Here is a 26,423-nt window from a genome sequence, read left to right on the forward strand (position 1 = left end):
CCTGACTATTTTTGCCTACTCAAGAAATAAGGAGATCCAGAAGCTTTGAAGAGCCAATCTAATTTAAGCCCAAAAAGGAAAAACAAAACAATGTCTAAGTCATGGCAAAAAAAGGAGAAGAAAACAACTCTGCTGGTTAATAATGGAAACCAGAAGATTAAACAACTGTTTTTCATTGAAAAGCCCCTGCATGAAGACTAAAAGCTAGCAAGGTAAACCCCACATTGCACAGGAGTAAGAAAGCAGCTCTATTCCTACACTATTAGTTTTCATAGACTTCCATCTTATGACATAACTCTTCATTTCCAAAGTCTTGGAATATCTTGTCTACATGGTCTCATTCGCTTGGAGCTCTAACTTAGCTCTAAGGTGAAGGGTATGATTTTTAAAGTTCAGGTATAGTAGAGTTCCGGTACCAGCCTCAGTTACTACCTGACTGGGATTCTTAAGAATCATTTCTTCTGGGGATCCCTGGGTGACTCAGCAGTTTAGCACCTGCCTTTGGCCCAGGGCGTGATCCTGGAGTCCTAGGATTGAGTCCCACATCCAGCTTCCTGCATGGAGCCTGCTTCTCCCTCTGCCTGCGTCTCTGCCTCTCTCCCTCTCTGTGTCTCTCATGAATAAATTTTTTTAAAAACTAAAAAAATAAAATAAAATCATTTCTTCTCTGCAAAATAGGGAACATAGCATTCCCCTCACAAAACTGTTGTGAGAATTAAAAACCCATGTCAGAAGTGCCTAGAGTACAGTGCATGGCTCATAGTAGACAGAAGTCATTAATTTCCTTTCCTTCTCCCTTCGATACAGCCTTGTGCTCTAGGGAGAAAGGAGGGCACGATTTTTCCTTTCCACAAAATTAACCAGTACCACAGCCAGGTCAGAGAGAGCAGGGTTGAACTCAAACTCTAGATATCTTTTCCCATATATGAGTCCTGACTCCAAGTCACACTGTAACACGCCACTTTTGAAAGCCATACTCTCACATTCAGAAGCTAGGTCTTACCATAGCTATTATTTTAAGAACCATGGTTAGCTCAGGGCTAGACTGCATAATGAGATACAAATGCTTTGGGAATCTATGGGTTCCCAGCATAACTAATGAGTACTATCAACTGTATTCTTTCCAACATATGGACAGATCAGATCAAAGGAAGACCATTTTTGCTCCTTCCTGTAGCCTCTGTTTTGGGAAATTTACATTTTATGTAATCATTATTAAAGGTTATTTGTGGTTTGTTGTTGTTGTTCAGTTTCATTAAAGGTTAGCATCACTAGGGAAGCTATATAATGTAGTAGGACAAATAAGGGCTTTGGAATCAAGCTTTGATTCAAGTCCTAGCTTTGCCACTTGCTTGCTATGTGACACTGGACAAATCATAACTTCTCAGAGTTTCAGTTTGCTCATCTATATACTATTTTTCAAAGTTCAGGTTGCCCCTTCTGTGGGTTGTAAAACCAAGTTAGTGGCTTGCAAGTAACATTTCTTTTAAAGTAAAAAAATAAAAGAAAAATATCTTTATTACACTATATGTAATAAAGACAAGTACTATTTCATGAAATTGGTTTCAGGTACATATTTATTGATATGTAGATATATACACACAAACATGTGTATAATAAATTGCAACATAAAATCTTTCTTACAGTGGGTAATAGTAAATAAAACCTGAAAGCGACTGACCTATAAAATGAGACTATAAGGTGGGGAATGTTATCTTCTATATTTTTCAGAGTATTTGAGAAGTTGAAAAAAAGTGGGCCAAATATTAGCAAATAACCTTATTAGAATCAGAACCTCTGGATACAACCTTATTTAAAAATACTGAGAAAGTTCCTTTTAACTGGTCAGTTTCAGATTATTTTCTTCACAGCATGCTTTTACTTCATTTTACTTTAACCTATTTTTTGTTTTCTCACTAGAATATAAGTTCCATAAGAATGTTTTGTTTTGTTCTTGAGCTCTCTTTAGCACCTAGATTCTACTCACCTACATACATATAACACATATACACCATAAACATATGGTATATGGATACCTATCTGCCAAATGAAAAATGAAGAACTTGGATAAATTCATTCTAGTGCATTCTATTTAATGGCACTTTCAAAATAACATAAGAAAGAATCTGCATACAAAGGAATATCTGTGAATCGAGTTCAACAAGGAGTTGTTCGGCTAAAAATCTATAAAAGGTCCAAGTTACTAGTATGTTGAGCTTTCCTCTGAGTATCATGAATTACTCATGAATTACATCTACATAAGGCTGTAGCTTCTGATACCCAGTGAAAGAATATTTGACTTGGAATCAATGCTTAGGCTAAACCCCACTGATCATCACCTATGAAATCTGCCCCTAGCATTATGGATCTGGAGCTGAAAGAGACAAGGGTTCAAATCCTCATTATATCTTTTATATGCTGTGAGACCTTAGGCAAGCTCCCTTATCTGTTAAATGAAGGTAATGGGGCTTGTACCACAGGGTTATTTTGAAGATCAAATAAGCTCATGTATATAAAATACCTGTCACAGTGTCCGGTACATAATAAAACCCAGTAAAAATTAACATTTATTATTATTTCATTCATTTATCTTTTTTCCAACTAATAGTAATGTCTACTTTGTTATTTTGTGTCTATACTGGGGCACAGGCACAATTCAAGAATTAGCTGCAATCCCTGCCCACGAACCAATAGTGTAACAGGAAAGATAAACCCATAAAAAGTAAGTATAAAAGAACTAGTAGGAGGGTAGTATGTATTATCTCATCCAGGAAGGCTGAAATGAATCTGCTCCTCTCTTGCAAACCTAGTATTAGGGCCTGGTCTGTGTCTAGAGTTGATAGGTATATCAAAACCCTTCCAATTTATAAAATGGAATGGCTTCTAAGATGGGTCAGAGCAGCTCTGTAAAGATGCCCTCACAAGACTGTAAGAAGAATGGTCAAAATGCCTTAACAGCCAAAAGGTAGAAGCAACTAGTGTCCATTGACAGATGAAAGGATAAATAAAATGTGATATATGTGTGTGTGTGTGTGTGTGTGTATACACACACAATATATATATATATACACACACACACATACATACATACAGTGGAATATTATTCAGCCTTTAAGAGGAAGGAAATTCTGACACCTGCAATAACATGGATGAGCATAGTAGACATTATGCAAAGTGAAGTAAGGCAGTCACAAAAAGACTGTATGATTCTGCTTATATGAAGTATTTTGAGTAGTCAAATCCATAGAGACGGAAAGTAGAAACATGGTTGCCAGGAGCTGGGGGGAAGGAGGAAGTTAAGTGTTATATAAAGAGTTTCAGGGATCCCCGGGTGGCGCAGCGGTTTGGCGCCTGCCTTTGGCCCAGGGCGCGATCCTGGAGACCCACATCAGGCTCCCGGTGCATGGAGCCTGCTTCTCCCTCTGCCTGTCTCTCTGCCTCTCTCTCTCTCACTGTGTGCCTATCATAAATAAATAAAAAATTAAAAAAAAAAAAAGTTTCAATTGGGGAAAAAGATGAAAAAGTTCTGGTGACAGATGATGATAATGGTACAACAATGTGAATATACTTAATACTATACAACTATAAAGTTAAAAACAGTTAAAATGGTAAATGTTATGTATATTTTACAATTTAAAAAATAATTTTCCTATGAGTTATAGAAAGAGAGAGAGCATGCACCCCGTTCTCTGACTTTGATCATTCTTTTTTTTTTTTTTTAAAGATTTTATTTATTTATTCATGAGAGACACAGAGAGAGGCAGAGACACAGGCAGAGGGAGAAGCAGGCTCCCTGCAGGGAGCCCAATGCAGGACTCAATCCCCGGACTCCAGGAACATGCCCTGGGCCTAAGGCAGGCGCCAAACTGCTGAGCCACCCAGGGATCCCCCCCACTTTGATCATTCTTATATTTAGTAGCATTTCAAGCCAGCTTTCCCCAGGTTAACACATGACAAGAAATCTGGGGCAATCCTCAAACATAGGACCCTATGTAATGTAGTCAACATCTAAGAAATCACAACTACCCAAACATCTAAACTCAAAATTTACAGAATACATAGCTGCTATACAGTGACTACAGGTTTATTTCTACAAGTGTAAGAAACAAAAAAATACATCAAAGTATTTGTATGTCCAAAAGTCAGATTAGGATTATATAAATTCATTCCTAACTGGCCCATGTGGAGTGGATTTCATATATAAGTACCAATGGTCTCATAATACTTTATTGCCTGAAATTTAAAAAAAAAAAAAAAGTGTTAATTTTCATTAAACAAAGCAACTTTTATATACTAAACGAGAATGTCACAACTGACAGTACTGTATAATGACCTGGTTTCCTAGTGGCCCAGAAAGATGGGAAAAAAATCCCAATGACCCTAGTTCAGAAAGAGAGTAGATTCTGGCTATCTTGCATGATTAAAGGCTATGCTGCAGCCCAGGTGGGTCTACACTTTGGTAGCTTCCCTCCAGCAGTCCCCTATGTGACTAAGGACTGGAATAAGAGTGACAGCTTCACAAAGAGGATCATAGGAGATAAAGCTCCTTCCTAGTATAGTATGTTCAAAGACTCCAAAACCCAAAACTTAACTTCTCTGCTATCCATCCATCCAATTTTCAGTAAGACCAATTTATATCATCTAGGAAGTCAAATGCCACCTTTATTTTTACCTTACCAAACCCTAGAATAAAGGCCAGGGTGTGGTGTGGACACGAGCCCTTGGTCAGGATCACACTTCTATCAGCAAATAATTGGTTTAAGTTAGAGCCAAGTTCATCAACAATAAGATGACAGGGTTCAGGCAAAGTTGGCTGCCTTCTTGCATTTCAGAAAGACTAGCATTGCTCCTGACACTAGTACATAGGTGTAAAGCAACCTCTGGGTAGGTAATGCCACCAAACAAAAGCAACACCTTCAAAGTCTCTCTCAGTAACTAGAGGCAGCCAGACACTCAAACTGCCAGTCCTGAATTACGGCCTCTGAATGGTGAGGGCTTCACATTTCACTGATCAGGGCACAGCCCAATCAGAAGACAAACCCCTGCACTGCCAGGGACCAGCAAATCCGCTTTCTTCCAGAGTGCACATGACTGAATGTGCTTCTGTCCATCATCTGGGTCATATATAGTTCAATGCGAGCTGAGCAGACAGGGCTGCAAGGAAATCTGGCGCAGTTCAATACCTCGTCTAGCCTGGGTTCCAGTATTTAATTTTTTTACTGACAAACTCATTTCTCTACCGGGACAGGATGCTGTGCTGGCTGGAAGTTCCATTTCTACAGCAAGAATCCTATCTGGAAACACAGAAGTTGTCCTCTAGCCACAGCAGCTCGAACTTTTTTGATTGTTGTTGCTGCTTTCTCCCATCACCCCTACCCCCTTTTGACAAAGATCCAACTGTAAAAAGTCTTACGTAACAGTTCAGGACTACTTCGGTTCTTTTACTGGGTAAGCACTTTCATTTTTTTTAAACTAAAAACCATTTTAACATTGAATCTGTTGAGAAGCTTAACTAAAATCTTTTAAGTAATTTGTGTAGTGAAATACTGTCAGTGGAGTTTTTTAGACTCATTTCTGCACGTGCTCCTTTGTTCTCAGAACAGAAGCTTTTTATACACACCCCATAACGCAGCTGGAGAGTTATGAAGTCAGTTATTATAAGGAACACAAAGGTTGTTTTGCATTCTTTGCCTTAGATAATTAATTTCATATTTGTTTTCTTAAAACAGAGTAGTTTAAAAAAGGCAGAAATTCACAAAAGAATAAACTGTTGGAGAAAAAAGTTTGAAGTTTTTACCACCTTTTCTATCTGTAGTTTTGTGTGGCCAAACACTTGCGCTGCCTGGGGCGGTGGGGGTAGTGGCAAGCGTAGACAGAGAGGAACTAAGCCAGACATGGACAAAGGCATGAGCCAAACCAGACAGTCCTGGCCGTTCGATAGGCCAGCAGTGGGTGAGACAGGTCAGCCAGCTGCAGGGGCAGGAAGGGGGGGGAAAGGGGCATGGATGTGTGAGGTGTTCATGCATGCGATCGTGACTAGATTCTGAAACTGCCAGCCATTTTCCCAGCTATGCTTTGTGCAATCTGAAGGAATGCATCTCCTCTGAAGCAGTCTTGCCAGAGCCCAATGATAGAAGTGTGATAAATACCACAACATATGGAATCAGAAAATACTGGGATCTGGGGTGGGCAAGAGGGAATGCAGAGGGTGTGGAAATTTTTTAGTGATCTGGAATGTGTTGAGTGACAGGAAGTGCCCCAAGCTCCCCCCCAACTCTTCTCAGTCGCGCCTGCTTTTGTCTAACTCTTGTAATCTACACACTACTGCTTACAAAGCTGTCTGAGTTTAAGACAAAAAGAAACATAAAAGGCTCTCCGTTCCATAGTACCTGCGATATGGAAGGAGTGCAAAAAAAGCAGGGCCCTTCTATCTATCCTATCGACATTTTTTCAGGTATACAAGACAAAGATAAAATAATAACATTCAAAGGATAAATGAGAATTATAACTTAGAGTCTGGCTTCCAAATCTGATTTTTAAAAAATCCTGATTCTGCTATACTTATAAATGTTAAAACTGGTTCCTAATTTGAATAAGGCTTGTTTGGTTAATATGCTGCATTTGAAGTTGTTTCTTTTTCTTTGTATAAATTTGGACTTTTGGGGGAAAATGCAGATAAGTAAAATGCACTAAATATATATATATATATTTTTTTTTTTTTCCCTTCATTGGTTAAAAAGCATTTTAAAGGGTTGGTTTCCTAGAAAAAACAGCTCTTTCTTTCTCATTTTTGTATGAATACTATAAAGAGAACTTTATGCCGTAATTAATGTAAGGTAGAAAACTTTTAACAGAAAATAATACAGTGTTCTAGGTGAAAAACAACTTAGCATTTCCCTAAACTTCCATATTATCAACAGAAACACTAAAACTTGGGAGAAAAGTAGCCAAATAACTGAATGGTTAACCCTGCTTTTAGAGGATAAAATGGAAAATTAAGTGTGAATAAAATGATACTTGGGAATGTTTCTACCTCCTACCACAAAGGATGTTAGTGGTCAGCCTAGGAGTTAATCTTTCCAATGTGGCTCTGAGCCTTCATGCCGAGCAGACATTATTCACATGACGATTCGAAAAGTCCATTCATATATCTCACTACCTGGATTTGAATAGAAACCAGACAGCAATTCTTTAGTTCCAGCCACCATTCGCCCCACTGGACAATAGCGATTTGTTAGCACAGAGTCACAGGCTGTGGGACACAAAGCTTGGAGCTGCAGAAAGATGGGGGATTCAGAGAACAGGAAATTACAGGCCCGATGCACTCCTGGCAGCTCTGAGAATACAAAAAAAAAAAAAAAAAAAGGCAACACAGAGATGCCATGTTTAAGACCTACTTCTAGCTTTTTTAACCACCTCCAATGTCATAAAAGCTCTATTGTTGGAGTACATAAAGTCACGAGTCCCATGTGCTCTCTTTTCTCACTATAGGGAACTTCATTCAATGCCCTGGCACAGTTAGAAAAATCAAAAGCATCCAAAGTTTATTAGTTGTAAGCTTTGATAGAAAGGAGAAGAATATTTTACAAATAAAATGTCAGAGAAAAAATATGCTTAGTGACACAACTGACATATAATAAAAATAGTATCTTTTACAAATTATTTCACAAGACCAAAATGAAACCAAATGTTCCAAGACTCCAGGGAAGCAAATTTTTCTTTAAAATATATGAAATCTGTAATTTAATAAAAAGTTTCTTCAGAAGATATCTATCAATTTAAAAACTAATCTTACACAGAACATTTCTGAGTTCTGAGTTGGATTTTGCAAAACAAAGAACTAAAATCAATGCCCTAAGGACTTATTTTGGCATATTAGAATGGAAAACTTCATTTTCTTTTGTTGGTTATCAAATTATTGTAGTTCTCTGGCTAAATTTAGAAATTGCCTCTACTTCTCTCTCTTTAGAATCAAAAAATAAAATTAATGGAATTCTAGGTGAGGGGAGAGACCTAATTCTCTAATCTTAATCAATGAGCACAGGCTCCTGTCCAGACCCTCATGGTGCAACCTGAGCACCACACACCAGAATGGTGTCCATTTCAACAGGAGACCCTACACAAGGAAGTTGTAAATGGTTTTGTTCTTCTAGCTTTCTTCTGCGATCCATTAGCAGATCCAAATCCTAAATGATATCATACCGGAAATATTCATTAAATGAGATCATGAATGATCAAAAGGTGCTTTGGAAACACAAATTATTCTACTCTGTTTGGTCCCATGGCTTTAAGACGAACGCCTGCTAAATTTAATGCTGCTGGAAAACAAATCAGCAACTTTTAAACTACCAATTACTGGATCTCTTCAAATTCTATCATTACCCACTAAACACAAGCATTAGTTACAACCTCAAGCTGTGTTGCTGTCCAATACATTAGCCACCAGCTCTATGGGCTATTTTTATTTGAATTAAAATTAATCAAAATTAAATAAAATATTCATTTTTAAAAAAGATTTATTTATTTATTCGGGGGGGGGGGGGCAGAGACACAGGCAGAGGGAGAAGCAGGCTCCATGCAGGAAGCCCGACGTGGGACTTGATCCTGGGTCTCCAAGATCACGCCCTGGGCTGCAGGTGGCGCTAAACCGCTGAGCCACCCGGGCTGCCCCCCAAAATTCATTTCTTCAGTCACACTAGCCACGTTTCATACACTCAACAGCCCCGTGTAACTACATACTGGACAACACAGATACAGGATATTTCTATCAAAAAGTACTACTGGACAGCAACGATCTAGACTATGCTCAATCCACAACACCTATCTTCAACTATATATCCAGCTGGACATGAAAGAAATTTATTTCTAAGTAAAAAATATAATGACAAGTATAACAAGGCAGCCAGCACCATGATACTTGAGGTATGTCTAAAAAAGCATTTTGAACCAAAGGTTTCTTTTTTTCTTGGTCCATAATAAAGAGGTTATGAAGAACATTAAGGCAGTAGAGCAGACAAGAGTGGCCAAAGTAATTAAAATGTTCCAGAATAGTACTTATTAATAAAAAGTTCTTCCTAGAGGGCACCTAAGTGGCTCAGTCAGTTAAGCATCTAACCCTTGATATCAGCTCAGGTCTTTTTTTTTTTTTTTTTTTTTTAAATGTATGATAGTCACAGAGAGAGAGAGAGAGAGAGAGAGAGAGAGGCAGAGACACAGGCAGAGGGAGAAGCAGGCTCCATGCAGGGAGCCCAATGCAGGACTCAATCCCCGGACTCCAGGAACATGCCCTGGGCCTAAGGCAGGCGCCAAACTGCTGAGCCACCCAGGGATCCCCCCCACTTTGATCATTCTTATATTTAGTAGCATTTCAAGCCAGCTTTCCCCAGGTTAACACATGACAAGAAATCTGGGGCAATCCTCAAACATAGGACCCTATGTAATGTAGTCAACATCTAAGAAATCACAACTACCCAAACATCTAAACTCAAAATTTACAGAATACATAGCTGCTATACAGTGACTACAGGTTTATTTCTACAAGTGTAAGAAACAAAAAAATACATCAAAGTATTTGTATGTCCAAAAGTCAGATTAGGATTATATAAATTCATTCCTAACTGGCCCATGTGGAGTGGATTTCATATATAAGTACCAATGGTCTCATAATACTTTATTGCCTGAAATTTAAAAAAAAAAAAAAGTGTTAATTTTCATTAAACAAAGCAACTTTTATATACTAAACGAGAATGTCACAACTGACAGTACTGTATAATGACCTGGTTTCCTAGTGGCCCAGAAAGATGGGAAAAAAATCCCAATGACCCTAGTTCAGAAAGAGAGTAGATTCTGGCTATCTTGCATGATTAAAGGCTATGCTGCAGCCCAGGTGGGTCTACACTTTGGTAGCTTCCCTCCAGCAGTCCCCTATGTGACTAAGGACTGGAATAAGAGTGACAGCTTCACAAAGAGGATCATAGGAGATAAAGCTCCTTCCTAGTATAGTATGTTCAAAGACTCCAAAACCCAAAACTTAACTTCTCTGCTATCCATCCATCCAATTTTCAGTAAGACCAATTTATATCATCTAGGAAGTCAAATGCCACCTTTATTTTTACCTTACCAAACCCTAGAATAAAGGCCAGGGTGTGGTGTGGACACGAGCCCTTGGTCAGGATCACACTTCTATCAGCAAATAATTGGTTTAAGTTAGAGCCAAGTTCATCAACAATAAGATGACAGGGTTCAGGCAAAGTTGGCTGCCTTCTTGCATTTCAGAAAGACTAGCATTGCTCCTGACACTAGTACATAGGTGTAAAGCAACCTCTGGGTAGGTAATGCCACCAAACAAAAGCAACACCTTCAAAGTCTCTCTCAGTAACTAGAGGCAGCCAGACACTCAAACTGCCAGTCCTGAATTACGGCCTCTGAATGGTGAGGGCTTCACATTTCACTGATCAGGGCACAGCCCAATCAGAAGACAAACCCCTGCACTGCCAGGGACCAGCAAATCCGCTTTCTTCCAGAGTGCACATGACTGAATGTGCTTCTGTCCATCATCTGGGTCATATATAGTTCAATGCGAGCTGAGCAGACAGGGCTGCAAGGAAATCTGGCGCAGTTCAATACCTCGTCTAGCCTGGGTTCCAGTATTTAATTTTTTTACTGACAAACTCATTTCTCTACCGGGACAGGATGCTGTGCTGGCTGGAAGTTCCATTTCTACAGCAAGAATCCTATCTGGAAACACAGAAGTTGTCCTCTAGCCACAGCAGCTCGAACTTTTTTGATTGTTGTTGCTGCTTTCTCCCATCACCCCTACCCCCTTTTGACAAAGATCCAACTGTAAAAAGTCTTACGTAACAGTTCAGGACTACTTCGGTTCTTTTACTGGGTAAGCACTTTCATTTTTTTTTAAACTAAAAACCATTTTAACATTGAATCTGTTGAGAAGCTTAACTAAAATCTTTTAAGTAATTTGTGTAGTGAAATACTGTCAGTGGAGTTTTTTAGACTCATTTCTGCACGTGCTCCTTTGTTCTCAGAACAGAAGCTTTTTATACACACCCCATAACGCAGCTGGAGAGTTATGAAGTCAGTTATTATAAGGAACACAAAGGTTGTTTTGCATTCTTTGCCTTAGATAATTAATTTCATATTTGTTTTCTTAAAACAGAGTAGTTTAAAAAAGGCAGAAATTCACAAAAGAATAAACTGTTGGAGAAAAAAGTTTGAAGTTTTTACCACCTTTTCTATCTGTAGTTTTGTGTGGCCAAACACTTGCGCTGCCTGGGGCGGTGGGGGTAGTGGCAAGCGTAGACAGAGAGGAACTAAGCCAGACATGGACAAAGGCATGAGCCAAACCAGACAGTCCTGGCCGTTCGATAGGCCAGCAGTGGGTGAGACAGGTCAGCCAGCTGCAGGGGCAGGAAGGGGGGGAAAGGGGCATGGATGTGTGAGGTGTTCATGCATGCGATCGTGACTAGATTCTGAAACTGCCAGCCATTTTCCCAGCTATGCTTTGTGCAATCTGAAGGAATGCATCTCCTCTGAAGCAGTCTTGCCAGAGCCCAATGATAGAAGTGTGATAAATACCACAACATATGGAATCAGAAAATACTGGGATCTGGGGTGGGCAAGAGGGAATGCAGAGGGTGTGGAAATTTTTTAGTGATCTGGAATGTGTTGAGTGACAGGAAGTGCCCCAAGCTCCCCCCCAACTCTTCTCAGTCGCGCCTGCTTTTGTCTAACTCTTGTAATCTACACACTACTGCTTACAAAGCTGTCTGAGTTTAAGACAAAAAGAAACATAAAAGGCTCTCCGTTCCATAGTACCTGCGATATGGAAGGAGTGCAAAAAAAGCAGGGCCCTTCTATCTATCCTATCGACATTTTTTCAGGTATACAAGACAAAGATAAAATAATAACATTCAAAGGATAAATGAGAATTATAACTTAGAGTCTGGCTTCCAAATCTGATTTTTAAAAAATCCTGATTCTGCTATACTTATAAATGTTAAAACTGGTTCCTAATTTGAATAAGGCTTGTTTGGTTAATATGCTGCATTTGAAGTTGTTTCTTTTTCTTTGTATAAATTTGGACTTTTGGGGGAAAATGCAGATAAGTAAAATGCACTAAATATATATATATATATTTTTTTTTTTTTCCCTTCATTGGTTAAAAAGCATTTTAAAGGGTTGGTTTCCTAGAAAAAACAGCTCTTTCTTTCTCATTTTTGTATGAATACTATAAAGAGAACTTTATGCCGTAATTAATGTAAGGTAGAAAACTTTTAACAGAAAATAATACAGTGTTCTAGGTGAAAAACAACTTAGCATTTCCCTAAACTTCCATATTATCAACAGAAACACTAAAACTTGGGAGAAAAGTAGCCAAATAACTGAATGGTTAACCCTGCTTTTAGAGGATAAAATGGAAAATTAAGTGTGAATAAAATGATACTTGGGAATGTTTCTACCTCCTACCACAAAGGATGTTAGTGGTCAGCCTAGGAGTTAATCTTTCCAATGTGGCTCTGAGCCTTCATGCCGAGCAGACATTATTCACATGACGATTCGAAAAGTCCATTCATATATCTCACTACCTGGATTTGAATAGAAACCAGACAGCAATTCTTTAGTTCCAGCCACCATTCGCCCCACTGGACAATAGCGATTTGTTAGCACAGAGTCACAGGCTGTGGGACACAAAGCTTGGAGCTGCAGAAAGATGGGGGATTCAGAGAACAGGAAATTACAGGCCCGATGCACTCCTGGCAGCTCTGAGAATACAAAAAAAAAAAAAAAAAAGGCAACACAGAGATGCCATGTTTAAGACCTACTTCTAGCTTTTTTAACCACCTCCAATGTCATAAAAGCTCTATTGTTGGAGTACATAAAGTCACGAGTCCCATGTGCTCTCTTTTCTCACTATAGGGAACTTCATTCAATGCCCTGGCACAGTTAGAAAAATCAAAAGCATCCAAAGTTTATTAGTTGTAAGCTTTGATAGAAAGGAGAAGAATATTTTACAAATAAAATGTCAGAGAAAAAATATGCTTAGTGACACAACTGACATATAATAAAAATAGTATCTTTTACAAATTATTTCACAAGACCAAAATGAAACCAAATGTTCCAAGACTCCAGGGAAGCAAATTTTTCTTTAAAATATATGAAATCTGTAATTTAATAAAAAGTTTCTTCAGAAGATATATATCAATTTAAAAACTAATCTTACACAGAACATTTCTGAGTTCTGAGTTGGATTTTGCAAAACAAAGAACTAAAATCAATGCCCTAAGGACTTATTTTGGCATATTAGAATGGAAAACTTTATTTTCTTTTGTTGGTTATCAAATTATTGTAGTTCTCTGGCTAAATTTAGAAATTGCCTCTACTTCTCTCTCTTTAGAATCAAAAAATAAAATTAATGGAATTCTAGGTGAGGGGAGAGACCTAATTCTCTAATCTTAATCAATGAGCACAGGCTCCTGTCCAGACCCTCATGGTGCAACCTGAGCACCACACACCAGAATGGTGTCCATTTCAACAGGAGACCCTACACAAGGAAGTTGTAAATGGTTTTGCTCTTCTAGCTTTCTTCTGCGATCCATTAGCAGATCCAAATCCTAAATGATATCATACCGGAAATATTCATTAAATGAGATCATGAATGATCAAAAGGTGCTTTGGAAACACAAATTATTCTACTCTGTTTGGTCCCATGGCTTTAAGACGAACGCCTGCTAAATTTAATGCTGCTGGAAAACAAATCAGCAACTTTTAAACTACCAATTACTGGATCTCTTCAAATTCTATCATTACCCACTAAACACAAGCATTAGTTACAACCTCAAGCTGTGTTGCTGTCCAATACATTAGCCACCAGCTCTATGGGCTATTTTTATTTGAATTAAAATTAATCAAAATTAAATAAAATATTCATTTTTAAAAAAGATTTATTTATTTATTCGGGGGGGGGGGGCAGAGACACAGGCAGAGGGAGAAGCAGGCTCCATGCAGGAAGCCCGACGTGGGACTTGATCCTGGGTCTCCAAGATCACGCCCTGGGCTGCAGGTGGCGCTAAACCGCTGAGCCACCCGGGCTGCCCCCAAAAATTCATTTCTTCAGTCACACTAGCCACGTTTCATACACTCAACAGCCCCGTGTAACTACATACTGGACAACACAGATACAGGATATTTCTATCAAAAAGTACTACTGGACAGCAACGATCTAGACTATGCTCAATCCACAACACCTATCTTCAACTATATATCCAGCTGGACATGAAAGAAATTTATTTCTAAGTAAAAAATATAATGACAAGTATAACAAGGCAGCCAGCACCATGATACTTGAGGTATGTCTAAAAAAGCATTTTGAAACCAAAGGTTTCTTTTTTTCTTGGTCCATAATAAAGAGGTTATGAAGAACATTAAGGCAGTAGAGGCAGACAAGAGTGGCCAAAGTAATTAAAATGTTCCAGAATAGTACTTATTAATAAAAAGTTCTTCCTAGAGGGCACCTAAGTGGCTCAGTCAGTTAAGCATCTAACCCTTGATATCAGCTCAGGTCTTTTTTTTTTTTTTTTTTTTTTTAAATGTATGATAGTCACAGAGAGAGAGAGAGAGAGAGAGAGAGAGAGAGGCAGAGACACAGGCAGAGGGAGAAGCAGGCTCCATGCACCGGGTCTCCAGGATCGCGCCCTGGGCCAAAGGCAGGCGCCAAACCGCTGCGCCACCCAGGGATCCCTCAGCTCAGGTCTTGATCTCAGGGTTGTGAGTTCAAGCCCCATATTGGACAGCTTGGAGTATACTTAAAAACAAAAAATAAAAATTAAGGGCAAAAAGTTCTTCCTAAACATATGAAGCAAATAATTCCATGGTCTCCTTTACATTACTGCCATGGACAAATGAAACAGCAAAGAACAAGGGGCTTGAAGTCAGTCAGATCTGGGTTTGATTACCAGTATCTACCCTACTAGCTAGAAAATATTAGGCAAATTAATCCACCTCTCTGAGATTTAGTATCCTTCTCTACAAAATGGATAAATAGCCAACCTGCATGATATATGGAAGGACTCACAATGAAGTACATAGAGCATCCAGAGTAAGGTGCTAGGCATGTAGTGGGAATTTTAAAAAGGGTACCTATTATTTATTATTATATTCCCCCCCTAAATCTTCATAATGTGACTCCCTATAGATAGACAGATACTATTAAACACACGAAGCAAACTATTATAAACAGGTATCCTAAAATACGCTGGCCACTCAGTAAATCAACTGGAATAAAATGGAAATATTTGTATGCCAGACAGCTTTCCCCAGCCAAAATATGACAATGCTGCTCCATGTATCCTGGCTTTTTTACTACAACAATCTCATGTCTTACTTGGCTCAAATAACAAGCATGGTCCCTGTGTGTTCAGAGTCTTGTATTTACCTAGGCTTAGGTTTTATATAGAAGGAGTATTCTATAGCTAAAAAGTAAACTCTACCAAGGGATGCATACATTGTTAGGTGAATATTAAAAAATGGCTTCCAAATAGGGAACCTGGGATGTCTATTCAAGAAAATGGAAAAAGGGGATGCATGGGTGGCTCAGCAGTTAAGTGTCTGCCTTTGGCTCAGGGTACAGGGGCCTGGGGATCGAGTCCCACATGGGGCTTCCTGTGAGAAGCCTGCTTCTCCCTCTGCCTAGGTCTCTGCCTCCTCTCTTTCGTGTGTGTCTAAAATATTTTAAAAAAACAAGACAGGAAATGGAAAAGGTTATTTTAGAAATGCAATGATAACCTCATTCTCCCTTGCTGAAATGACTAAAGCACAGAGAAAAACTGTAGATAGAAATCTTTTTTTCAAGTATTAAACTGAGGCTTTTTTTCAAGGAATATTTTTTTAAAAAGATTTTATTTATTTATTCATGAGAGACACAGAGACAGAGAGGCAGAGACACAGGCAGAGAGAGAAGCAGGCTCCATGCAGGGAGCCTGATATGGCACTCGATCCCAGGACTCCAGGACTACCCCCTGGGCCAAAGGCAGATGCTTAAGTCTGAACCATCCAGGGATCCCCTTCAAAGAATATTTAAATAACTCAGTATAATAATAATGAACTGGTAAAACATCCGATGCCTTATTGCCTCTAATTATTGTGAACTAGGTATCTGGTCAAGACCAGATGTAATGAGTGGTGTCTCTCCAAGGCTTTTGTGGTTTAAAAAAAAAAAAAATCCAAGTGATTCCATCATGACCATGTCTTGCCTTTCAAATCTACCATCAAATAAATTGGACATGACAAACATGGATATGAAGTTCCTAAATTCTGATGTCATTCTCAATATATCCTATGCCTGCTAAGATGCAAGAATCATGTCAAGTGAACATGGGTAGGTCGGAATCCTAGCTCTGATACTTATTTACTACAGGATCCTAAATAAGTCAATTCCTCTCTTTGTCTCAGACTCTTCATGGATAAGATATGAATATTAAACCCTTCCTGCCAATCGTTTTAAAGCTCAAGGATCATACATAAAATATCTTGAACATCCTGGCACATGGAAACCACTCATAAAAATGTCAATTCTGTGAACACATAGTAAGGTCCTAAGATCCAGTTCATTGTCTGGCTCTTCCCAAACATGAATGGAAGTAGAAGGGCTCTAGGCTGATTTATAGCACAGGCCATTATCGGTTTAAATTTTAATTAGAATATAGGATGCCCAGGTAGCTTAGCGATTATGCGTCTGCCTTTGGCTCAGGGCATGATTCTGGAGTCCTGGGATCCACACTGGGCTCCCTGCATGGAGCCTGCTTTTCCCTCTGCCTGTGTCTCTGCCTCTCTATCTCTCTGTATCTCTCATGAATAAACAAAATATTTTTAAAAATAAATTTTAATTAAAATAAGCATGAAGATAAAAGCTGTTAACACTGCACAAAGAATTTCAAGTCCCAGAAACAAATATTAGGGGCTTACTAATATTACCTTATTAAAATAATAATTACTAATTATAATATAATATTATATTATATTACATATAATATAATAATATTACTAATAATAATGTCTCAGTTAAGCATCCAACTGTAGGTTTCGGCTCAGGTCATAATCTCAGGTTTGTGAGATTGTGCCCTGCATTGGTTCCAGGTTTAGTGCAGAGTTTGCTTAATAGTCTCTCTCTCCCCCTCTACCTCTGCCTCTCCCCGCCCCTGCATTCTCTCTAAAATAAACAAATCTTTTTTAAAAAAGAAACATAAATAATAAAATGGTTGAATAAATACAAGATAACTATCTGGAACCTCAGATTTTAATATTATAAGATATAATTTAATATTGATACTAATTTGATGATATTAAATACATAAGAAACATTTTCTTAAATTAAGAAATAATACTTCTTTTTGAAATAAGATTTCCACTCATCCTTCTTGGTGATTAAAACAAAAATATGGAAGTTCTAAACTACTGCCTCTCATTGAGAAAACAGTCTCCTGCAGGTAAGGGAAAGAAAATACATATCTTTTTAAAATCAAAGGCATAAAAAGATTTCCTGGGTAATCCTACTACATCTGTAGACTCATTTTAAAGTTGAAAATAATCCAGTTGAACTAGAAACAGTAGGTGTTTCTTAATGCCAAATAAAAATGTTGGACATGACACATAACCTTTAGAGTACAGAGTAGTAGATTAAGAAGAAGGAGAAGAAAAACAAGAACAAGAACTATAAGGGAGATAGTGAGGTATAGTTAAGACATCTGAAAAGGTAGATTTACCTCCCAGAAATGGGCTGGATTAGATAGAGGATATCAAATCTCACCTGAGCCATTATCAAGCTAGGTGACTTTTAAAAAGTCATCTCTAAGTCCTTGTTATGAGTAGTGGGGAAAAAAAAAAAAAAACAAAAACAAAAAAACACCAAACCAGGAGTACCTGGGTGGCTCAGTGGTTGAGAGTCTGCCTTTTGCTCAGGTCATGATCCTGGGATCCTATGATCCTAGGATCCTGGGATGGAGTCCCGCATCAGGCTCCCCAAGGGAACCTGCTTCTCCCTCTGCCTATGTCTCTGCCTCTGTGTCTCTCTCATGAATAAATAAATAAAATCTTTTAAAAATTAAAAAAAAAAATTCATACTAGAGGCTAATGGATAGATAGTACTTAGAGGTGAGAAATTTATACTTACAAGAGTGTATTCAAATTCAGTCTAAGCTGGTCCGCGGGCTGTGGGTTATTGTTAAGCCGCTCAAATTCAGTCTAGCAAAGCCTCGTTACCATAAAAGGTTTTATAAGATTGCTTAAAGCAGATAGATAAGACAGACAAGAAAGATAGCTAAATAAAGATAGATAAGATAAATTGGACTGCAAAGCTTTCCATGGACGCCATTAACATACACAAAGAAATAACAAAAAGTAACCAAAGGGAAAGTTCTTTAGCAGGCAGTGTTTTTGAGTTCTTACTAAATGCTGATCAACAGAGCCTTCTTTTTCTAGTCATTCATCCAACAAATATTAACCTCCCAATATGTATCATACACAGTGTTAGACCTAGGTTGAGTGATGAACAAAATAGATATATTAGCTGCCCTTGTGAGGCTGACTATAAACTAAGAAGACCATGGCTAGAAGCTCTATCATTTAAAAAGTGGCAGGGATCTAAGAAACTTTGAGAATGAATCCAGTGATTTTTGGGAAAGTGCCCAGCCATCTGTTGAAGCTGAACTAACACAGTCCATAAGAACAGGAAGAATGCACTCTCAGCTCTGTTTGATTCAAGTGAAGAGTTACATTAAACTACAAGATCCTAATGGTTTTTAAACCATTAAGGAAATGAAATACCTTGAAACACACAGGCTGGTTTAAAATGACCATTACTCAGATCTGTGGTAAACCATATCTCATGCAAAAACTGTCTCCTTTTAATGGATGATTAAGAACAAGATAATTTCTGCAGGGGAGACAGTAAAAGGGTATAGGCAAGACATTCCAGGAAATCATGATACACTGGAGCATTAAATATGATATATATTGCCTTCACCCCTTTCCCTAATATTCCTTCAATGGCACGTGCTTTGACCATCATGATTACATAGCTAGTGTACTCAGAGTACTCAACCCATGACTCAGCTAGTGTTTAGCAACCAAGAATATTTGAGACATGCACAATAAATATGAAGAGAAGATAAGGCTAGAGTCACAACTAGGCTTCTGTAATCATTCATCTTAAAAACTAGAACCACTTATGCTTACAAGGAACCTAAATATTAACCTTTCTTCTAATTGGAATTTAGTATTCACTGTCACAGACCTATAAAAAGAAGTTGCTGTTTCCAATGAAATAAAGTATATCCACATACCACAATGGTAGAATGTTATTTCCACAAAACCTGAGGTTCCCAGAGTTCCAATCCGGAAATTCCCAATCTAGTCTCTTGTTATTTACAGAACCTGAGTTTCTACCTACATTTTTTTCATTGGTAAAGATTTGGTATCATGTGTGTATGTATTTTAAAACATGTATGTATGTAAAAGCATGTATTTTGCTTTTTCTTTGTTCAATATCAAAACAAAGTCATGTGAAAAAGAGATCTGGTAGATGTACTCAAAACAAATTAGGAAAGCTATATTAAAAAAGAGGATCCAAATCTTATCATCTGTTATTATGACCCAGATTTTGGTATAAGTACCTCCACTTGGCTAATAGCATTATATTTTGTCAAGTTCATTTCTCTATATAAATTCTGTATTACTAGAAAAGAACAATTTCTTTTGCTTGGCCACTCACTTAGAAGCTTCTAGGTATACAGCTCATTCATTTGAAGGATATATGTTGAGTGGTTAGTACATGACAACTCCTGTCCTAGGAACTAGATACACACTAGGAAACAAGACAAAAGTCCTATCCTTGGGCACTGTAGTCACAGACTTGAATCTAGTCTCAGCTTGAGCACTTGCTGACTGTGCGACCCTAGACAAATCTCTCTCTGAACCACAGGTACCTCCCTCTACAGGGGAAAAAGGGGAAAGTAATACAACTTTCACAGAGCTGTTGTGAAAGTTATGTTTGTCAGTGTCTGATTTAGTGCCTAAAACACCACAGATGCTTGACAAATAGTAGCTACAGTTTTACAAATAGATATTACTATTATTCATCCTGCTTTAATATTCATCTTTTTGAGAATAACCCTAGTTTTTTAAAATAACAGGTTTCAAAGGCTTAAATGTATCTAAAATCTTTGTTAACAGCTAAGCAGAATAAGCCATTTATAGATGAAATACTACTTCTGATTATTAAAGAGCTCCTGGCTGCATATGCTAAACACAAGATAGCAAAAGTATAGAAGAAAAATACTTTGAAGCTGGCATATAGTGAAGTTGATTCACTATATCTATAGTGAAATGAGGGTCACAGATTTCAAAGGGTAAGACACTTTATCACTAGTAGTATTACTACTTCAGCTAATTTAATCAGAAATTGTATAGAAGAAACATATTTAAAAGACTCAGAATCTAAAAAAAAAAAAAAAAGACTCAGAATCTTGGGGTGTCTGAGTGGGTCAGTAGGTTAAGCATCTGCCTTCAGCTGAGATCATGATCCCAGAGTCCTAGGATCAAGCCTTGTGACAAGCTCCCTGATCAGCTGAGAGTCTGCTCCTGCCTCTCCTCTGCATGCTGCTCCCCCGTGCTTATGCTCTCTGTCAAATAAATAAATAAAATCTTAAAAAAAAAAAAAATCACGATCTCAAGTTTACCACAGCCATCAAAAAAGGCAAAGAAAGCATGTCTTTCCTCTAAAGATTATTACAAAAGTCTCATAAAGAAACTTCTCTGAAGGCAAATTCCTAGCTGACTGCAGTGATATACTTTATAAAATAACTTATTTTTCATCTTATAAAAACAGTATGTTTACTGCAGGTAGACTGGGAAGCATAAAAACTATGAACCTAAAAGTGATTCATAATCTATCTACAGAAAACCATTGTCAATATTTAGTAAATGCCTTCTAGTCTTATTTTGTAGTTATTTAACATATTAGTGATTTTTTAAAGACACTAGTAGTTTTTCTGTCATTATACATGTGATCTATATAAAAATCTACATAATAGGGATCCCTGGGTGGTGCAGCGGTTTGGCGCCTGCCTTTGGCCCAGGGCGCGATCCTGGAGACCCGGGATCGAATCCCACGTCGGGCTCCCGGTGCATGGAGCCTGCTTCTCCCTCTGCCTGTGACTCTCTGCCTCTCTCTCTCTCTCTGTGTGTGACTATAAATAAATAAAAATTAAAAAAAAAAAAAAAAAAAATCTACATAATAAAGAAAAAGGAAATGAAAACTTGTCATCCACAATTCTACCCACAGAGAAAATCCTTATTAAATTTTTTTTTAATTTTTATTTATTTATGATAGTCACACAGAGAGAGAGAGAGAGGCAGAGACATAGGCAGAGGGAGAAGCAGGCTCCATGCACCGGGAGCCCGACATGGGATTCGATCCTGGGTCTCCAGGATCGTGCCCCGGGCCAAAGGCAGGCTCCAAACCGCTGCGCCACCCAGGGATCCCAGAAAATCCTTATTAATATATTGATATAGCTCATATGAAATGAAATCAATTCTCTATAGTTTTCTGATTCTGATTTGTTCACATGTAAGTATTTGTATGAAGTCATTAAAATGACTTTGTAGAGAAGCCTGGGTGGCTCAGTGGTTAAGCGTCTGCCTTTGGCTCAGGGCGTGATCCCAGAGTCCCAGGATAAGGTCCCACATTGGGATCCCGGCATGGAGCCTGCTTCTCCCTCTGCCTGTCTCTCTCTCTCTCTCTCTCTCTCATGAATAAATAAATAAATACTTTTAAAAATAAAATAAAATGACTTTTTAGATATCCAGGTAGCTTCCACTTATTCTTTTTTTTTTTTTTTAATTTTTATTTATTTATGATAGTCACACAGAGAGAGAGAGAGAGAGAGGCAGAGACATAGGCAGAGGGAGAAGCAGGCTCCATGCACTGGGAGCCTGATGTGGGATTCGATCCCGGGTCTCCAGTATCGCGCCCTGGGCCAAAGGCAAGCGCCAAACCACTGCGCCACCCAGGGATCCCTTATTCTTTATCATAAATCCTGTAGCAAACATTTTTTTTTTCTAAGGGATCCCTGAGTGGCTCAGCAGTTTAGTGTCTGCCTTCGGCCCAGTGCATGATCTTGGGAGTCCCGGGATTGAACCCCACATCGGGCTCCTTGCATGGAATCTGCTTCTCCCACTGCCTGTGTCTCTGTCTCTCTGTGTCTCTCATGAATAAACAAAATCTTAAAAAAAAAAAATGTTTTGGTTTTTTTTTTAAAGATTTTATTTATTTACTCATGAGAGACGCAGAGAGAGAGAGAAAAAAAAAGAGGCAGAGACACAGGCAGAGGGAGAAGCAGGCTCCATGCAGGAAGCCTGATGTGGGACGTGATCCTGGGATGCCAGGATCACGCCCTGGGCCAAAGGCAGGCACTAAACTGCTGAGCCACTCAGGCGTCCCTGTAGCAAACATATTTATACAAATATCACCATCCACATTTCTGATTTTTTTTTTGGTCTAATTTACACTCTTGCCAACAGAGACTGATACCACTTGTCTCACCCTGAGCTCACAAATACTGAGAATGTGCTATACATAGTTAGCTGCCACCCAAATACAATAAAGTTTGTTCAATGATGAAAAGAAAGGTTTTTTAAGATTTATAATTTATTTTGAGTGAGAGAAAGTGCATGCTTGAGTGGCGGAAGGGGTAAAGGGAGTGGGAGAGAGAGAGAGAGAGAGAGAGAGAGAATGAATCTCCAGCAGACTCCCCACTGAGCAAGGAGCCCAATTCAGAGCTTGATCTCAAGACCTTGAGATCATGACCCAAGCTGAAGTCAGCTGCTTAACCGACTGAACCACCCAGGCGCCCCAAGAGAAGAGTTTTATTTTTATTTTTTTTTAAAGATTCATTTATTTATTCATGACAGAGACACACAGAGAGAGGCAGAGACATAGGCAGAGGGAGAAGCAGGCTCCATGCAGGAAGCCTGATGTGGGACTTGATCCCGGAACTCCAGGATCATGCCCTGAGCCAAAGGCAGGCACTCAACCGCTGAGCCACCCAGGCCTCCTGAGAAGAGAGTTTTAAAGGAAAACTTCAAATAGGGGAAGAAACTAGAAGGCTCTCCATAGTAAATGAAATAGAAATCCCTAAACATGCTGAGCAACTGACAGAAATCTTAAAAACCTTCCAACAGGACACAGGGAAGTTTATCATCAGGTTCCAAAAGTCACACACACAAAAACAAATCAATTCAAAACAAAACAAAAAAATGCTCAATCTCATGGATGTGTTTTGTTACTGGAAAACAATGCCACGAATCAAGAATCAGTTCCACCTTTGAGATAAAAATGAAATGGAAAAATGTATTGATAAATTGAGATGGACAAAAAAACCATTGTTTTCATACTGAAATTATTTTCATATTTTAGGAGCAAAAATATAAATATGGAAATATATTTTTCATGTCCCAAATGTAACAGAAAATTCTATAAATTCTTACCAAGACAAGAAGATCACCAAGAATATAATTTATTCAAAAAATCTTTATGGAATGACAACTTTGTTTCAGGTACTTTAATGCAGTTGTTAGTAAGAGTTCTTTCCTCAAAAAAGCTTGCCTTTAGAATCCTTCACAATCTGGCCCTTTAAAATGTAACATTTGGGGACGCCTGGGTGGCTCAGTGGTTGAGTGTCTGCCTTTGGCCCAGGGTGTGATCCCAGAGTCCCAGAATTGAGTCCCACATCTGGCTCCCTGCATGAAGCCTGCTTCTCCCTCTATGTTTCGGACTCTCTCTCTCTCTTCTGACTCTCTCTCTCTCTGTCTCTCATGAATAAGTAAATAAAATCTTAAAGAGAAAAATGTAACATTTGCCCTAACTGTTGAAATATCATATATCTCAGGCCATGACTAAAAAAGAAAATGACACTGTACTGAGTGATCAATTTAAAAATCAAAATTCTTTGAGAGGGAAAAACAAAACAAAACAAAACAACCAAAGTCATATTATCCAATTGAATAGATTCTACTCACTTGGCTTCACACCAGCACATAGTGATGTTTACCCAAGTACCTACAGTCAAGAGGAATTCAAATACTGACAGAAGAAAAAAACCTTCACTTTCCACAAAATAACAAAACTATCATTTTTAATTTCTTTGTAACTTCCCCTGGAAATCCTGCTTAACTTGAGTCTTACAAGAAGGATTTCTCCTTAACAGAAAATAATGCTCCCAGTTTCCTGCACATAACTGTACCACATAGGAAAGAAACTGTCACAGTAACTTCATCCTCCAGAAATAAAAACTGATCAGCTCAATGTAAGAGGTCAGACTTTTTAAAAAAATTTATTTATTCACGAGAGACATGGGGGGGCGGGGGGGGGAGGCACAGAGACACAGGTAAAAGGAGAAGCAGGCTTCCTGCGGGGAGCCTGATGTGGGACTCGATCCCTGGACCCCAGGATCAGAACCTGAGCTGAAGGCAGATCTTCACTACTAAGCCATCCAAGTATCCCAAAAGGTCAGACTTCTGATAAACCTCTGCATCTGCTAAAAGACTTTGATACTTGCATATACCTTATATGTTTCAGAAATACACCATCTCCCAAATAATAGCAAGTAACGTTTTATCAAGGGCCTACTAAGTGTCAGGCCCTAGGTAATACTTTTCTAAACATGACATTTTATAATTGAAACCACCCCCAAAAATCTGATACTATTATCAGCACTAGCCTTTATTTTATTGATGAAGATAGTGAAGCTGGAAAGAAATTATTTGTCCGTTGTCAAAAGTGCTAGGAAACAGGGATCCCTGGGTGGCGCAGCGGTTTGGCGCCTGCCTTTGGCCCAGGGCGTGATCCTGGAGACCCGGGATCGAATCCCATATCAGGCTCCCGGTGCATGGAGCCTGCTTCTCCCTCTGCCTGTGTCTCTGCCTCTCTCTCTCTCTGTGATTATCATAAATAAATAAAAATTAAAAAAAAAAGTGCTAGGAAACAATAGAGTCCAGGTTTGAATGCAGATAACTGCCTCTTAGGGACCTGTTCATTTTGCTACAGTAGTCTGATTTTCCATGGTTTGGTGGTACTTTTTCCTTCCTTTAAATTTTTTCCTGTCAGAGACTAGATAAAATTTTTTCTCTGACTTTGAAAAGAACTAATTTCCAAGATCACAAGAACACGGACAGTGTAATTTCGCAAACGATGAAAATAGATTTCTGGATGTGACCAAGTGTATACAGTCTAAATTATGCATGGAACTTCTAAAAATAGCTAGATATTATTTATTAGGCTTAAATGCTTCAGAAAAAGTAGAAAAACTATGATTTCTTTTAAAAAGTTACTTAAGTATGAACAATTTAGTCTGATTTGGAGAAATACAGTATTTATTAAGAGACTACAGTTTCCACTGTGCCAATGCTCTGTGCCAATATTATAATGCTATTTGTAAGAATTTATAATTTTTTAAAAGATTTTATTTATTTGAGAGAGAGTGGGAGCACAAGTAGGGGGGAGGGGTAGAGGAAGAAGTAAACTTCCTGAGAGCCAGATGGGGTACTCGATCCCAGTACCTTGGGATCATGACCCGAGCCAATGGCAGACACCTAACTGACTGAGCCACCCAGGGGCCTAGAATTTATAATATCTTAAAAAAAAAAATGCATCTCTACATTATCACATGTGAATATGAAAGCCCTTAGTAAATGGTAGAGCAATATTATCATTAATGTTATATTAAAGCATTCATTCTGCCTTAAAATAGTTCCTAGGGGTGCCTGGGTAGCTCAGTCAGTTAAGCATTCGCTTTTGGCTCAGGTCATAATCCCAGGGTCCTGGGATCAAGCCCTGAGTTGGGGGGGGCTCAGGTCTCTGCTCAGCTGGAAGCTTGCTTTTCCGCCTCCCCCCCCCGCCCAATGTGCTCACTCTCAATCTCTCAAATACATAAAAAATTTTAAATTAATTAAAGTAGTTCTGGGGGGTGAGGGTGAATGGGTGACGGGCACTGAGGGGGGCACTTGACGGGATGAGCACTGGGTGTTATTCTGTATGTTGGCAAATTGAACACCAATAAAAAATAAATTTATTATTAAAAAAATAAAGTAGTTCTTAAACATTTATAATTACCTTTCCTTTTCTTTAAAAAAAAAAAAAAAAATCCTAGGATCATGACCTGAGCCAAAGGCAGATGCTCAATTAACTGAGCCACCCAGCAGTTCTTAAATGAGAGTTTTATTTATTTATTTTTTAAGATTTTATTTTATTTATTCATGAGAGACAGAGAGAGAGACACAGAGGGAGAAGCAGGCTCCACACGAAGCCAGACATAAGACCGGATCTCAGGACTCCAGGATCATGCCCTGGGCTGAAG

At 38.5% G+C, this 26,423-nt stretch overlaps 1 protein-coding gene and 1 long non-coding RNA gene across 5 annotated transcripts in view; one reads left to right on the top strand and one right to left on the bottom strand.

Annotated features, from left to right (window-relative positions):
• The window catches only part of NR6A1 (nuclear receptor subfamily 6 group A member 1), a 225,035-nt gene that overhangs the window by 102,365 nt on the left and 96,247 nt on the right, over positions 1-26,423 (bottom strand). The window lies entirely within an intron of this gene.
• Positions 9,799-26,423, top strand: part of LOC121473364 — a 73,180-nt gene continuing 56,555 nt past the window's right edge. For both annotated transcript variants that reach the window (XR_005983144.1, XR_005983145.1), the window contains exon 1: positions 9,799-10,891. This is a non-coding gene — a long non-coding RNA (uncharacterized LOC121473364). The remainder of the gene's footprint in view (positions 10,892-26,423) is intronic.

Source organism: Vulpes lagopus, chromosome 12 (genome assembly GCF_018345385.1).
Source record: "Vulpes lagopus strain Blue_001 chromosome 12, ASM1834538v1, whole genome shotgun sequence".
NCBI classification, from domain to species: Eukaryota; Metazoa; Chordata; class Mammalia; order Carnivora; family Canidae; genus Vulpes; species Vulpes lagopus.